Source organism: Heptranchias perlo, chromosome 18, assembly GCF_035084215.1.
Source record: "Heptranchias perlo isolate sHepPer1 chromosome 18, sHepPer1.hap1, whole genome shotgun sequence".
Classification (NCBI taxonomy): Eukaryota; Metazoa; Chordata; class Chondrichthyes; order Hexanchiformes; family Hexanchidae; genus Heptranchias; species Heptranchias perlo.
The window spans coordinates 6,838,987-6,856,341 of record NC_090342.1 but is presented as its reverse complement, the minus strand read 5'-3'; the positions used below and the strand labels follow the sequence as shown (position 1 = coordinate 6,856,341).

Here is a 17,355-nt window from a genome sequence, read left to right as displayed (position 1 = left end):
TACGAATCTAGTGATTGAAAGCAAGAAGAATATTTTCACAGGTCAGGAGTCATTATCAGACTTGTTAGTAAGGGAGAGTGATTGGCCAATTAAATGCAACCCTCTGAAGTAGCACCTACTTCTATAATTATTTTTTGCACATGAAAAATAATGAAGTTCTGTAAAAGTAATATGTCTTGTACTTTGGGATTTATCATACAGATATTCATGTTGAGTATTAGTTACGTAACGTGCTTGGCTGAAACCTTTGTACTCATTTATTATTTGTATTATTATGGTATTAATGAACATCAAAGCAGACTTTGTACTGAAACGGTATTGAGAGCTGATTAAAACATGAGGCAAGGCTCAAATGGTGCAAGCTGTATGATGACAATTTCTCCTTCCCCATCTCACAGATAATTAGCTGCCTTCCTACTGCAAAGCACTCCTTCTTCATAGTGTAGCAAGCAAGTGATCATGATCTTCTCACAGAAACCAGCAGGTACGAGTGACAGGTAATCTCCAAATTTAAATCCACAACTTTCTTTTCCTAAATGTGCGACCAGCCACAGAACACGACTTACTTGATTTCAAAGTCTAAAAGAATTGGCTTCACACTATTTTCAGCCAAACTGCAACTGGTACAAATTAGAGCCTGACCTTTCAGGAGTGAGATTAGAAAACATTTCTACACACAAAGGGTGGTAGAAGTTTGGAACTCTCTTCCGCAAACGGCAATTGATACTAGCTCAATTGCTAAATTTAAATCTGAGATAGATAGCATTTTGGCAACCAAAGGTATTAAGGGATATGGGCCAAAGGCAGGTATATGGAGTTAGATCACAGATCAGCCATGATCTTATCAAATGGCGGAGCAGGCACGAGGGGCTGAATGGCCTACTCCTGTTCCTATGTTCCCATGTACAAATAGGCGTATGATTCCCTCCCGTAGGTATCTCGTATCCGACACAAACAACAGCAACAAACTTGCGTTTATACAGCGCCTTTAACAGCGTAAAACGTCTCAAGGCGCTTCACAGGAGCGTTAGCAGAAAAAATTTGACACCGAGCCACATAAGGAGATATAAGGACAAGTGACCAAATGTTTAGTCAAAGAGCAAGGTTTTAAGGAGCGTCTTATAGGAGGAGAGAGAGTTAGAGAGGTTTAGGGAGGGAATTCCAGAGCTTCAGGCCTAGGCAGCTGAAGGCAATGGTGGGGTGAAGGAAATCGGTGATACTTAAGAGGGCAGAATTGGAAGAATGCCGAGTTCTCGGAGGATTGTAGGGCTGGAGGACGTTATAGAGATTGGGCGGGGGGTGGGGGCGAGGCCATGGAGGGATTTAAACACAGTGGTGAGAATTTTAAATTTGAGGTGTTGCTTTACTGGGAGCCAATTTAGGTCAGTGAGCACAGGGGTGATGGGTGAACGGGACAAACATCCAGGCCTCATGCTGCTTTGATTGCTGTTATACTGCATGCTGTGTGCAAGGGCAACAACATAACTATACGATCAGCTTGCATCTTAGTGAATAATGTTGAAATTAAATGCATAACACACCAGCAATTAGACGAGAAGTGCATGACCAGCTGCTCCTTTTCGAGCACAATTGCTCAGTAATTGTTGTTACAGCTGAATATGTAAACTGTGTTAAACAGGCACATTGGGGTAATTTTAACCTGGCCCGCCCCTCGGGAAACTGATGCGATTTAGATCAGCCGTCCGTCAACGGAAAGTGAAATCGGGACGGGTGTAAAACGGACGGGCGATCCGATCGTGTCAGTTTCCCACCGGGCGAGTTAGGTTAAAATTACCCCCTGAAATTGTCTTTATTGAACAGAATGTCATACCTGTGATGTCATGGCACAATTCACATTGAAATGTGTCATGTCATTAAAATATCATTTAGTTGTGATGTCGGTGTGATGGGAATGACAAATGGCTGTTTCACCTCCCTACTGATAGCATGTGAAGCTGAAGCCTATGGTTATTATGACATAGCATAACACCAACCCATACTTATTAGGGGTGATTCTGCATTCCGTGCTCCCAGTGGGGAGCAGTGCTCATAGGGAGCACATCTTGGGAAATCGGGGAGGGGGAGGCATGATTTTCTATCTATTATAATTAATGGGCTATTCATGTGCAACTTCCTGAGGTGTGCTGCCTGCCAGCGCTGCTCCTCCCTGGGAATGTTGGATCACAAAATCACTTCTATGTAGGGATCCTCGTGTTGGAAATTGTTCTTCTCTGAATGCGTTGCAGCACAGAGAGGGAAAACAATGTGCACCTAGAGGGAAGTACAGGTAGATGGAATGAAGCAATGTAGCCAAAAAGTGCAGGAGAAAAGTTTTGAGACAAAGTCTGAAGGCAGGAAGGGACAAGGAGCAATAGCATAGGGAAGGAATCACAACCAATGGTGTAACGTAAAGGGCGAGGAGTGGAGGAGTAACAGAGGAGTGAATGTTGGGAGCAGGGACATAGGACTGAAGGAGATCACTAGGTACAATGGGCTGAGGTGGTGAAGACACTTGAAGGTAAGGACAGGGATTTTGAAATTGATTTGAAAGGGTACGGGGGGGGGGAGGGGGGCAGTGGAGCCTTATGAGAAATGGGATGATGCAAATTCAGAGCTTCGAACAGAAGAACATGGGAATTGCCAGACGATAAAAGACCGAGGTCCATGTAGTTCGCCTTCTGCCATCCTGGTAGTCGCATGATGCAACGATAATGGAGATGTTGACTAATCATAGCAATCAATCTCTATCAATGAGTCTACAACAGACTCAGACATGAGGCGAGGAAAACCCCCGGTGGTGGAGAGCTTTGGGAACCATAGGTCCAAAGTCACCTGTTCCTCCCAAACATGTTACACTCACCACGTCTCCTGTCTCAAATTATCATACACTGTCTCACAAAATGTTATTTTCTGAAATAATCTATCTAATTTGCATTCAAATGAATCGACACGAACTGTTTCCATCGTCTCCCCAGGGAGCCCGTTCCATAGATTGACCACTCGCTCACTGAAATATTGTTTCCGCAGTTGAATTTTTGAATTTAATCCCCTTCAGGCGCAGGCCGTGTCCTCTGGTTCGACTGTTCTGGACAAGGTGAAACAACTTGTCACAGTCGACATTATCTAGGCTTTGAGCAGGTAAGGGCACACAGGGAGTGGCATTTTGAATGAGTTGTAAATTACGGAGGGTGGAAGTGGGGAGGCCAACCAAGAGAGCATTGGAGAACTCAAGGAGATAAAGGCATGGTTTAGGGTCACAGCAGCAGTAGGTGAGAGGTGAGGGACAGAGGCAGTTCATGCTTAAAGTTGAAAACTTTAGCGATGGGATAGACTTGGGAAAGTAAACTAAGTTCTGCATGAAGCATTAGTCCAGGGTTCCGCACTGCGGTCTGATAACCCAAAGACGATGTTTGTATCAACGTAGAGTCAACAATTGAATCATCAGGTAATAGTCCCAGTTCTTTACCCTGTGTGTAATGAACCTTTGGCTACATTCCCCTTTTCAATATTTGGTCCAGGATACTTCCTCCTGGAAGTGTGTTAGGAGGCACTGATCCAACATTAAAGATCTACTGACCAATTAGTTAAGTTCACCTGTATGGACTCCAGAAGGGTTGACTCTTGCAGTGTCACAAGACCACACTCGAAATGAAATATGGAAAGTTACATATTCTCTACTGAGTTAATGAGCTTAGAGACCAGAAAGGAAGAAGATTTTCTTTTAAAAACACTTGGGTGTTTTTTTTTTATCAAGGCCCTTACACACACATACTTTTAAAGAAAGGACTTGCATTTATTTAGCACCTAATCATATCCTTAGGATATCCTAAAGTGTTCTACAACCCATCAACTACTTGAGAATTGCAGTCGCTGTTGTTATATAGGCAAAAATGCAACAGTCAATTTGCAAACAAGGTCCCATAAACAGCAAGTGAATGAATGATGGAATCATCTATTTTTAGTGGTGTTGGTCGAGTGAGGAATGTTGGTCAGGACAACTCCCTGCTCCTCTTTGAATAGTGCCTTTACACCCACTTTGGCAGCCGGATGGGCCTCGGTTTAACTTCTCACCCAAAAGACAGCACCTCTAACAATGCAGCACTCCATTGTCTGCTACGACGACATGCTCAAGCTCACAGAAGGGTTTGAACTCATAAACTTCGGACTCAGTGGCAAGAGTGCTACCAACTGAGCCAAGCTGACACTTGAAGGAGTATGGGGTTAGATTTTAACTTTCACCGTCTGTCGTACACCCTGCTCTGTAAGGGGAAATCGGGTCCCGTTCACCCATCACCCCCTGTGCTCGCTGACCTACGTTGGCTCCCGGTCTGACAACGCCTCAATTTTAAAACTCTCATCCTTGTTTTCAAATCCCTTCCATGGCCTTGCCCCTCTCTATCTCTGTAACCTCCTCCAGCCCTACAACCCTCCGAGATCTCTGCGCTCCTCCAATTCTGGCCTCTTGCGCATCCCCGATTTTCATCGCTCCACCACTGATGGCCGTGCCTTCAGCTGCCTGGACCCTAGGCTCTGGAATTCCCTCCCTAAACCTCTCCGCCTCTCTCTCCTTTAAGTCTTTGACCAAGCTTTTGGTCACCTGTCCTAATATCTCTTTATGTGGCTCAGTATCAAATTTTGTCTGATAATCACTCCTGTGAAGCACTGTGGGAGGTTTTACTACATTAAAGGCGCTATATAAATGCAAGTTGTTGTTGTTGTATAACGGACAGTTGACCACAATGCTGAGTTTGCCGCTCGCCAGTGAAAGTGAAAATCTCCCTCTCCCCCCACGTGTCGACCCAAAGTTTGTTTGGGAAGGAAAAAGCAGTGGAAGAGTCTGATGTCATCAAGACAGCACATGCAAGTGATGCAACAATGCGGTCCAATTGGATCATTCCAACGTGTCGTCAATAAGTGGGGAAAGGCTGGGCTTCTTCCGCATCATTACTTGCGACACTGCACGTCTGCTCTGCACAGCTGCAATCACCTTGCATTCTCTCAGGGTCTGGCACCACAGGACTTTTAGCAGTGTATATATTAATGACAGGATTTAGTTGAGCCTGGTGTTAATACTATCATTGCACACCTGTTAACCTTGACCAATGTCAGCCAGATTTACAGAAATACAAGATCATCGCACTATTCAGTGCTTGGAGACTGAGATCAGATCGTGGGTTTAAAACGCGGCTCTTACGTAATTTAGCTGAGATCCTAAAAGCCAGTGAGTTGCAGTCAAAGTTAACCATCCTTTTATTAACATGGAATACAAACTTGTAGGAAGTTGACATAATCGTATAAAAAATTACCAGAATGCACTTTCCTTCTCCGTCGAAAACAACGGAAGCACAGGTATTCACGCAAAATTCATCTCGCCCGGAAAAATGTTTGTTAGTCACCACCAGCTTGCAGTGGGAAGAGTGTGCAGGGATGTATTAGCAAAGCATATTTCCATGTAATGGTGCAATTATTGCCATTTTATTGTTTATGTTTAAAATGTATTCAATTAAAAGTAGTTAATCCCCTGGATCACAAACCGATGCTGGGTCTTCATCCCGCACATCCCTCCTCATTTACACATTCCTCATATAGTTCATAATCAGATCGCTTAAGAGGAAGAAAGAACTTGCATTTATATAGCGCCTTTCCCGATCTCAGGACGTCCCAATGCGCCTTACAGCCACTTTTGAAGTGTAGAAACTGTTGTAATGTAGGAAACGCGGCAGCCAATTTGCGCACAGCAAGATCCCACAAACAGCAAAGCAATAAAGACCAGATAATCTGCTTCAGTGATGTTGGTTGAGGGATAAATATGTTATTACTTTTTAGTTCATCATTGCCAGGCAACATAGCCCTACATTTGTTCCTGGCATTTTGGAATTCTGCCCCATCTGGCTGCCTCTCTCAATGACTCCCTTTCTACTTCATTTGTTTTGGTGGGATCGTCAGATAAATGGCTTATGATAGGTAGAGTTGATTTAGAGCCCGACACATCCCAGCACACGTTATGCTCAGAAAACCTACGGTTCTGATTAGCACCAGGAACAGGAAAAGCTTTCTGCCGACTCCCACCTGGTGAGCTCACCACCCCCAGTCTGTTCTCACGAAATGTTGGCTCCAAATGTCAGAAAACACTTTGATTGTGCATCTTTACACGATGCTCACTGCTGGATCTCTCGTTATTTTACTCAGAACTCCTCCTCCTTTAAAACGCCTTGGAATACAAACTTTCTTGTCGGAAATTAACACAATCCTATTAAAAAGTTAACAGAACTGTTGTGACTGTCGGGCCAAAGGGGAGGGGGAGGGCAGTGGTACGGTAATGTATTGATTATGTTACTGGACTAGTAATCCAGAGGCCTGGACTATTAATCTCAGAGAACGTGAGTTCAAATCCGACCGTGGCAGGTTGAGAATTTGAATTCAATTGAAAAAATTTCAGTATCAGTAAAAGTGACCATGCAGCTTTCGGATGTCGTAAAAACACAACTGTTTCACTAACGTCCTTTAGGGAAGGAAACCTGCCGTCCTTACCCAGTCTGGGTCGATATGTCACCCACACCAAGTGGTTGACTCTTAACTGCCCTCTGAAGTGGCCCAGCGAGCAACTCAGTTGGCCCACCACCACTTTCTCAGGACAACTAGGGATGGGCAATAAATGCTGGCCTTTCCAGCGACGCCCACATCCTAAAAAATGAATTAAAAAAAAACATATAGCAAGAAACGCACTGTTAGATGCAGCATATTGTTCGTACACAGCGGTTACAGAGTTCTGGGCAGACTGACACCATTGGTTTTATGTTTTCTATGCTGGGTTCACATAAAGGCCTCTACATACAGTATCTGAAAATGCTGCTGAGATGGTGTCTGTTTTAATTGTTCGTTTTTATCTCGTTGCCTTTTCCTTTGTTTTCTTTTATCCTCTGCCAAAAAGGGCCATTCCTTTAGATTCAGTCATCCTTTTAAAAGATGACATGCTCGTTTAATCCCCTGTAAATGAAACTGCCTCACGAGCTGTTTTCAATGATCCATGTCTGCAACTATGTTGTGATGGACTAGGCTCTCCAACATGAGCTCAATCAACCTCGCCAGTCAGTCAAATTAAGAAACAGGTACCCACACTCAACTTGCACCTTCATTATCTTTATCTCTTGAGGTTCGTCCACAATTAAAAGAGATAGATCCATAAAATATATATATCTGTGAATGGCCAGGTGGCTGTGCCATCTTTTGGAGTTTTGTAGGTGACTGCTCTGCAATTATTGCCACTGGAAAACCATCACATTTGGTGTTGTATGTACACGTCTTGTTTTGTTTCTCTTTATTGCAATGTTTTCTTTAAATGGAAAGTTTACGTGCTGTTAAATTATGTCCCCAGGTTTGAAGCAAAATTTCTGTTAATACTGACCACCAAAACAGATGATCTGGTCATTATCACATTGCTGTTTGTGGGACCTTGCTGTGCACAAATTGGCTGCCAGGTGCCCGTCCCATTTTCTGGTGTTTTGTCGGTGACTGCTCTGCAATTAAGGACTTCATCGGCTGTGAACCACTTTGGGACATCCTGAGGTCAAGAAAAGTGCTACATAAATGCAAGTTCTTTCTTTCTCCCAATTTCGTAAAGTCAGTGCAATAAGGATCCGTGAGACACAGTGAGCTCCCACATTGTCCTTTCACCTTTAGGACCTTTTCAAGCTCAGCCCAAATCGATAGGATGAAAATCTTAAACCCATCTAATCTGTGGAGCGAAGATCCTCCCTACCCTTCCATGGTTTGCATATATACATATATATATTATATATCACTCACAACAGAAATTAATAACTCACAAAACCCCATTTCATTTAAGGTCTATTAAAAAACATTGGTAATAAAAGCCCTAATTTTTAAAAGCCATTTTCCTCCTTGCAATGGTTTTTGTTTCACAAGGCGCTCTTGTACAGTGACAGAGTTGGGGAGCTTTGTAACATGAGGTGGCCTCCTTCTGAATCTAAACAGTTCACACCTTTGCAGAGTTAATCTAGAAAAAAAAGAAAGAACCTGCATTTCTATAGCGCCTTTCATGACCTCAGGACGTCCCAAAGTGCTTTACAGCCAATGAAGTACTTTTGAAGTATAGCCACTGTTGTAATGTAGGGAAACGCAGCAGCCAATTTGCGCACAGCAAGCTCCCACAAACAGCAATGTGATAATGACCAGATAATCGTTTTTGGTCAAGTGATCTTGGATGAGGGATAAATATTGGCCCAGGGCACTGGGGAGAACTCCCCTGCTCTTCTTCGAATAGTGCAGTGGAATCTTTTACGTCCACCCGAGAGAGCAGACGGGGCCTCGGTTTAACGTCTCATCCGAAAGACGGCACCTCTGACAAGTGCAGCGCTCCCTCAGTACTGCACTGGGAGCGTCAGCCTGGATTATATGCTCGAGTCTCATGAGATGGGACTCGAACCCACAACCCTGTAACTCAGAGGAGAGAATGCTACCCACCGAGCCAAATCTCGTCAAGAGAGTCGTGGGGAGGGGTGGCGAAAACATATGTACTATTTCCATTACTACTGCCACACAAAAACAAAAGCTGAAAGCAAGGACACGCCAGAATCAAAGCAGGTGAGTTAAAAATAAATAATGCTGCCATGAGAAAAATGTCGCAAAGCAGAGGTGACAAGTTGCTTTTATAAATAAGCCTTTTTCATATTCTCCCCGTCACTCTCCTGCACCACCCCCTCCCCCCCCACTGCCCCGAGGAAATATCTGTGTGTCCCCATGAAAAACCCACAACCAACACTTTAAAAATAGATTCCATCCGTACAGGCTTCACGGATCCATTTACAGGAACAAGTACAGTCCACACAAGGCTGTGCAGTGCCAGTTATTCGTTTTTTTTTTAAAAAACAAGCTCTAAGTCCCACACATTACTAATGCCTGAACAATGCATTTCAATCGGCCTGTCTGTTATTAAATACGCAGAATCTGCAGGTCTATTACAGAACAGGATTCACATCATGATACCAGCGGATAAGAGGCTGTTGGATAAACTGCCAATTCAGCAAATACGGAGAGACCAGGCCACAGCTCCCTTGAATATAGATTTTCGTTTCAACCCAGCCAGGTTTCAGCCTCTGCCGCACTTTTCCAAAAATTACTGCAATTGAACCAGGGCCTTTAGTTCTTTGTGTTTTATGTGTTGAGCAGGATGCACAAGTGACCACGTTGATGGAATGAAACAGCATTATCTCACTAAAGAAAAGAAAGACCTGCCTTTATATAGCGCCTTTCACAACCTCGGGACGTCCCAAAGCGCTTCACAGCCAATTAAGAACTTGTTGAAGTGCAGTCACTGTTGTAATGTAGGAAACGCGGCAGCCAATTTGCGCACAGCAAGGTCCCACAAACAGCAATGTGATAATGACCAGATAATCAGTTTTTTTTCTCAGTAATGTCGGTTGAGGGATAAACATTGGCCGGGACTCCGGGGAGAACTCTCCTGGTCTTCTTCAAATAGTGCCGTGGGATCTTTTACTTCCACACAGCACAGTGGCAGGTAAGCCACAGGTTACAAACTAAAAGGCATTGTCACTACCAATTAAAACAAAGGAAAGATGTGAACGATGCAGCGTAATAAAAGATTCCATTCCCACACTATGTGGTTTACTCTTAACGCTCTCAAGGCAACTTGGGGATGGGCAACAAATGTGGTCTTGCCAAGCGCTGCCCACATCCTGAGAACAAATTAAAAAGACTATAAGATGTTGCCATGATTGGTTTCCAGTGGAAAGTGGACCGGTGAGTAAAGGCCGGGTGAATCCATTGTAATATCATGCAGCACTGGCATTGCCTGTCGGAAAGAAGTGTCCAACGTGCCATCCACAAACCGTGGCAGTTCAGCCCCGAAAGGTCAGGCAAATCAGTTTTATTGGTGCTCATATTTCTTATTCACTGCTTTGCCCTGTTTGAATTTTGTTGGGCCTGGAGATTTGGAAAGATCTGTTTTTAGTGCTGTTGCCTCAGGGGTGGATAAATCCTAAATGAGGACACCAAGATCTGTTCGTATCAGCAACTTGAGGGACATATGCAAACTGATGGGAACATGGATTTAACCTTTGTATAAATGTCCCCCACCCCGTCCAGGGCTTTATGAGATGCATCTGTGAGGCCCATGAAGTCAAAAAGTTGATCTTTCCTCCAGCCAGAGTTGCCAACCCTCCAGGATTGTCCTGGAGTCTCCAGGGATTAAAGATCCATTTCCAGGTCACTGCTTCCAGCGACTCTGGAGAAAAATTATCGGAGCGTTAAAAAATGTGGAGTTTTTTCCCGTTTACTTTGAACACTTTTGTTTATCAGTCGTAAAAGAAATTGGAGCTGGGCGGGGGCGGGGAAAGGCTGTTTGATTGACAGTCAAGAATCGTCCAATCGGGTAACGAAGAGTCTGTTCACTCTCCATTTGGCCGCGGGAAGGCGGGGCGCTGGGATAATGGACATGTTGGGCGGCCAATGGCGGGAGTGAGGGGGCGGGGCGGTTGGAGGTGGGACGGTCATGTGACGAAACCTCCAGGAATACGTCCTACCAGAGTTGGCGACCCCACCCTCCAGTAGCTTTGCTGCAGTGGGGACCTGGTGGCCATATTGCGTAATCAGAGGTGACAATCTGCATCGGCCCATAATAAATGTGGACATAGGAATTTATGTTGGGAAACCAAAATAATTGTGACAACAGGAAGTCAAGTTGTGCAAACTGGGAAGTGCGTGGAGACATAAGATTTGAACAGATACACACAGGTGCATCCAATCGTGCTATTCGCAGAGCAGACAAAAGTGAAGTGTATTCCGCCCATAAGGAGAAATCTGATAGGGGCGAGGAGGGGAGACAGCCTGACATTTCTACATTGCTCAGAGTGGCCAGCTGAAGTATTAAGAAAGATCTAAGAGCAGATTTCCCTCTGCTTGCTGAGAAATGGTGTACAGTAGAAGAGAGACATGAAAAGATGGGACGTGTTTTCTCAAACTGGGGCAATAAATGCATTTTGCATCCTTATCAATCATGGAGTTTAACTTATATATTATTAAGAATTTAAACAGCCTTGAAGGAGAATTACCCGCAACGCACATGCAGCACCTGAACAGTGCTCCAGATGTTTAACACCCCGGGGTTGAATGGAAGACCCCATTCTACATGCAGGGTCTCTTAGCTTTCAGGCCATTAGTCGTGGCTTGGTGGGTAGCACACTCTCCCCTCTGAGTTAGAAAGTTGTGGTTTAAAAGTCCCACTCCAGGGACTTAAGCACATAATCTAGACTGACACTCCCAGTGCAGTACTGAGGGAGTGCTGCACTGTTGGAGGTGCCGTCTTTCGGATGGGACGTTAAACCGAGGCCCCGTCTGCCCTCTCAGGTGGACGTAATGGCACCATTTCGAAGAAGAGCTGGGGAGTTCTCCCCGGTGTCCTGGCCAATATTTATCCCTCAACCAACATCACTAAAAAAGTAGATTACCTGGTCATATCACATTGCTGTATGTGGGAGCTTGCTGTGCGCAAATTGGCTGCCGCGTTTCCCTACATTACAACAGTGGTGACACTGCAAAAGTACTTCATTGGCTGTAAAGGCTTTGGGATGTCCTGAGGTTGTTGAAGGCGCTATATAAATGCAAGTTCTTTTTTTAATGAGACTGGTTTGCTGCCAGTAGTTTGTCTGCAGCTATTTCTGTGCTTCTTTGGTGTTCACACGTCAATAAGTTGCTTGGCAAGAAACGAGCTTACAGACACTGGCCCTGAAATTCTGCAGGACTTTCCCCCCCCGAATCTCCCGCTGGTAGGGGGAGGCCGGCAGGACCCCCCAGGCAACACCTGGTCTCCGCTGTTTCTCCATGGGGAGGGGGTTCCGCAACGTCAGAGCGAGTGTCTCAAACCCGGACCCCCATCTGCCTTTGTACGTTGCTGCTAACGTTTTAAGAATGTTGAGTCAGTACCCTCTTAAGCCTGACCAGGGGCCCTGTAAGAGCTGCTGGTGATGCACGTCCTACCCTTCGACACTTGTGTGCTCCGTTAACACCACACACTGTGCAGCAGGACCGCTATGCTAATATTTTAAATGAGCTGACTTGTGACGTGGCACAAGGTCACTTCAGTTCCGTGCCAGCACGAACAATGCTTGAAGAGCACTCGTCTCCATCGGCCCTTATGCTTCAGCCTGAGAGAAATATTTAGTAGGTGCCTTGTGAACTGGTGGCGGGAGGGGGGGGGAAGCAAGTGCAGCAAAGCCTGTGCAGAACGTTAAAGGAATCACTGTCAGCATTAAGCCGTGTGCATGTAATACTCTTGGGTTAGTCAGTATCTCACAAGCTGCCAAATTGCTGCTCAGGGAAGATTTGTTCTGTACAGGCCAAGCATAATGGTAATTAAGTTTCTTATTGCCCACATAGTAATAGGTGTTCTAGGACGCCATATTCCAACGCTGCGGTCCTCACATTCATTGCTTGAAGGGCTGCTGTCTGTTTTTTTTTGTGTTCTCGTGATGCGGGCAGCAGTGGCATTTATTGCCCGACCTGATTGCTTTTATAATTGAGTGGCCTGCTAGGCCGTTACAGAGGTGATTAAGAGTCCACCACGTAGTGGGACTGTAGTCGCGTGTAGGCATTTTTAAAAAAATTGTTCTCGGGATGCGGGCGTCACTGGCAAGGCCGGCATTTATCGCCCATCCCTAGTTGCCCTGAGGCGAAGGTGGTGGTGGGCCTTCTATCGTAAAACACCGTGCGGTTTGCTAGGCCACTTCAGAGGGCAGTTAAGAGTCAAACTCGTTGGTGTGGGGACTGGAGTCACATGTAGGCCCAGGCCGGGTAAGGACGGCAAGTTTCTTTCCCTAAAGGATATTAGTGAACCAGTTGGGTTTTTACAGCTCTCCGACAGCTTCATGGTCACTTTTCATCTGATACCATCTTTTTTTATTTCCAGATTTTTTAAAGGCCACATGAAGTTTCCATCAGTCAGTCAATGAATATAAGTTTTTGTTATTATACAAGATGGCGTCAAGGTCGGGAGAGAGACTTCAGAAAGTAGCTCCATGGCATCACCTTGTGGGCAGATCCAGCAGCTACCTAGGAAAATTGAACAGGAAATATGAACATACGGACAATGACTGACAGGAAAAAGACCCTCTGGTCCGTCCAGCCTGTCCCACACAATCGAGATACCTTGTGTATCACAATATATACACTCCCCACCCTTCTCGACACCATGTGATCTCCTGGGAGAGGCGAAAAACCACAATAAAAACCCAGGCCAATTTGAGAGGAAAACAAATCTGGGAAATTCCTTTCCAACTCCCCCCCCCCCCCCCCCCCACTCCTCTTAGGCGATCGAAACTAGACCAGGAGATCACTCTGGCCCTGATCGTTTTATGCATTACGTTACTCACCTTTTGTAGGAGGTGATCTCCACCCCAACCAGAAACAGGTCCAGCTCTCGCTTGAAGGGATTCAGCGAATCGGCGTCCCCTGCAGCCAGTTAACATAAAAATTTCCAATGGTGACCATGTTGGCAGAAAAGTGTGACAAAGAGCTGTGACTGCAGGAAGTAAGGATTGTGGACAGGAAGTGCGTGGTCTATGCAAGATTTGTCAATAACATATGGATAACCACAAGTGATTGTTTGTTATGTATTGAGATGAGTATGAATAAACAGAGTGAAAAAATTAATCATAATGTCTTGTGTGGGTCATTAATGGGCGGGTATACTGATTGTGGTCAAACTGTCAAAGGAGTTGATAACACACAATGAGGGTGAAACTGGTCTTGTGCCTGAGTGTACGGAATCGGCCGCCTGGTTTTACACCATTGCTCGATCTCCTGTTCTATTGAACTCAATGTAAACCGGGCGGCCGATTTGCGATCTGTCCCAAGACCAATTTCACCTCCAATGAACACAAAGGGTCATTAGGATATGGAATGTGTTATAATTGGCTGCGAAAGAAAGAAATTGCATTTATATAGCGCCTTTTACGACCTCGGAACGTCCCAAAGCGCTTTACAGCCAATGAAGTACTTTTTGAAGTGTAGTCACTGTTGTAATGTAGGAAACGCAGCAGCCAATTTGCACACAGCAAACAGCAGTGTGATAATGACCAGATGTTGGTTGAGAGATAAATATTGGTCAGGACACCTGGTATAACTCCCCTGCTCTTCTTCGAATAGTGCCATGGGATCTTTTACGTTCACCTGAAAGGGCAGACGGGGCCTCAGTTTAACATCTCGACCGAAAGATGTCACCTCCGACGGTGCAGTGCTCCCTCGGTCCTGCAGTGGGTGTGTCGGGCCTAGATTTTGTGCTCAAATCCCTGGAGTGGGACTTAGACCCACGACCTTCTGACTCAGAGGCTGAAGCACTTTGAGACGTCCTGAGGTTGTGAAAGGTGCTACATAAAGGCACGTTCTTTATTTTATCTACAATTAATGCTCTCTGAAGTAGCCATTCAATTGTACAAACAATCACCATGGACCAAAGAGAACGCCCAATACCCAAAGGTGGGCAATAAATGCGGCTTCGCTGGTGACACCCGCGTCCTGAGAACAAATTTTTACAAACGAGGATAATAACAAATGAGTTAACACACTGCACTGAACTCAGTTCATCCAATCTCTGCATGTCATTAAATTGTTAACTTGGTATTGCATTGTATTATTGACAGAACAAAATGGGAGGTGATAGTTACTTGGATGATTGACCTTGGGCTTTAAGGCTCATTCTACACACTGAAGGAGGTGATCCATCTCATTCTTCACCACAGAATTAATTTTCATTTCTTCAATAGAAACATTTTTTACTGTGAATCATGTGCTGATGTCACTGTCCCTCATCATCGAGGAGATTACATTTGAACTGAACAACGGAAAATGAATAGTGTTTTATTTCATTTTAATACATTGGTTCCAGATGAAGGAAAATTATTTTTAACAGCTGATGCATGATTGACGTCATTATCTTCTCTGCTCTGGAAGACTGCCAAGGGCATCCGTACAAGACAGAATTATTGGAGAGGCTTCCGTTATGAAGATGGAAAATCACTTAATATGAGAGGCACTAAAATAAAACAAGCTGACAGACTGGATAATGCATGAATAACCTGGACTCATACAACACAGAAGGAGGCCATTCATAGAAAATTTACGGCACAGAAAGAGGCCATTCGGCCCGTCGTGTCTGTGCTTGTCGAAATAGAGCTACCCAGCCTAATCCCACTTTCCAGCACTTGGTCTGTAGCCTTGTAGGTTACGGCACTTCAGGTGCATATCCAAGTACCTTTTAAATGCAGTGAGGGTTTCTGCCTCTACAACCCCAGCCTATCCAATTTTTCCTCATACCTAAAATTCTCCAGTCCTGGCAACATCCTCATTAATCTCCTCTGTACCCTGTCTAATGCAATCACATCTTTCCTGTAATGTGGTGACCAGAACTGTACGCAGTACTCAAGCTATGGCCTAACCAATGTTTTATTCAGTTCCAGCATAACCTCCCTGCTTTTATATTCTGTGCCTCAGCCAATAAGGGAAAGTATCCCGTATGCCCTCTTAACCACCTTATCTACCTGTCCTGATACCTTCAGGGATCTGTGGACATGCACTCCAAGGTCCCTCTCTTCCTCTCCATCTCTCAGTATCCTCCCATTTATTGTGTATTCCCTTGCCTTGTTTCCCCTCCCCAAATGCATTACCTCACACTTCTCCAGATTGAATTCCATTTGCCACTTTTCTGCCCACCTGACCAGTCCATTGATATCTTCCTGCAGTCTACAGCTTTCCTCCTCACTATCAATCACACGGCCAATTTTTTTATCATTTGCAAACTTCTTAATCATGCCCCCTACATTTAAGTCTAAATCATTGATATATACCACAAAAAGCAAGGGACCTAGTACTGAGCCCTGCGGAACCCCACTGGAAGCAGCCTTCCAGTCACAAAAACACCCTGCGACCATTGCCCTTTGCTTTCTGCCACTGAGCCAATTTTGGATCTAATTTGCCACTTTCCCTTGGATTCCATGGGCTTTTACTTTTTTGACCAGTCCGCCATATGGGACCTTGTCAAAAGCCTTGCTAAAATCCACGTAGACTACATCAAATGCACTACCCTCATCGATGCTCCTTGTTACATCCTCAAAAAATTCGATCAAGTTAGTCAGACACGACCTTCCCTTAACAAATCCATGTTGACTGTCCTTGACAAATCAGTGCCTTTCCAAATGATGGTTTATACCGTCCCTCAGAGTTGATTCCAATAATTTGCCCACCACCAAGGTTAGACTGACTGGCCTGTATTTACTAGGTTTATCCTTTTCTCCCTTTTTAAACAATGATGCAATGTTAGCAGTCCTCCAATCCACCGGCACCACACCTGTAGCCAGGGAGGATCGGAAAATGATGGTCAGAGCCTCTGCGATTTCCTCCCTGGCTTCTTTTAACAGCCCATTGTGCCTGTGCCAGCTCTTTGAAACAGCTATCCAATTAGTCCCTGCTCTTTCCCCATAGCCTGCAAATTTTTCATTTTCAAGTATATATTTGAGAGAGGGTGCAGAAGAGATTTACTAGAATGGTACCAGGGATGAGGGACTTCAGTTATGTGGATAGACTGGAGAAGCTGGGATTGTTCTCCTTGGAGCAGAGAAGGTAAAGAGGAGATTTGATAGAAATGTTCAAAATCATGAACAGTTTTGACAGAGTAAACAAGGAGAAACTGTTTCCAGTGGCAGAAGGGTCGGTAACCAGAGGACACAGATTTAAGGTGATCGGCAAAAGAAACAGAGGCGAGATGAGGAAACATTTTTTTACGCAGCGAGTTGTTATGATCTGGAATGCGCTGCCTGAAAGGGAATTGGACAGAGCATTCCAGATCATAACAACTCGCTGCGTAAAAAAAATTCTCCTTATCTCACCCCTGGCTCTTTTGCCGATTACTTCTTCATTCTCAGTTTTAATGATGTCTATTTTACAATAGCAACGCTACAAAATGAATTGGCAAGTTTGTTAGTGTTTGTAATTTGTGTACACGACCCATTTCTGCCTTGGTTATTAAACATTATTTATACCAAAGGTTAAATGCATATGCTGTTAACATGAACAGCAGTAAATCCTTTCATAATCACTTGCCAGCAACTCTTGTTTTTTGTTTTATTTGTTCCACGTAAAACTGAGGCCCCGTCTGCCCTCTCAGGTGGACGTAAAAGATCCCATGGGACTATTTTGAAGACAGCAGGGGAGTTCTCCCCCACTGTCTTGGTCAGTATTTATCCCTCAACCAACATCACTGAAAAAACAGATTGTCTTCTCATTTATCTCATTGCTGTTTGTGGGATCTTGCTGTGCGCAAATTGG

The 17,355-nt window shown here is 44.6% G+C and overlaps 1 long non-coding RNA gene across 1 annotated transcript; it reads left to right on the top strand.

Moving 5' to 3' along the window:
• The first annotated feature begins 12,130 nt into the window (after positions 1-12,130).
• Positions 12,131-13,686, top strand: LOC137334933 (uncharacterized). Its single transcript, XR_010966268.1, has 2 exons — positions 12,131-12,198; positions 12,944-13,686. It is a non-coding gene; the product is annotated as an uncharacterized lncRNA (long non-coding RNA).
• The last annotated feature ends 3,669 nt before the right edge of the window (positions 13,687-17,355 follow it).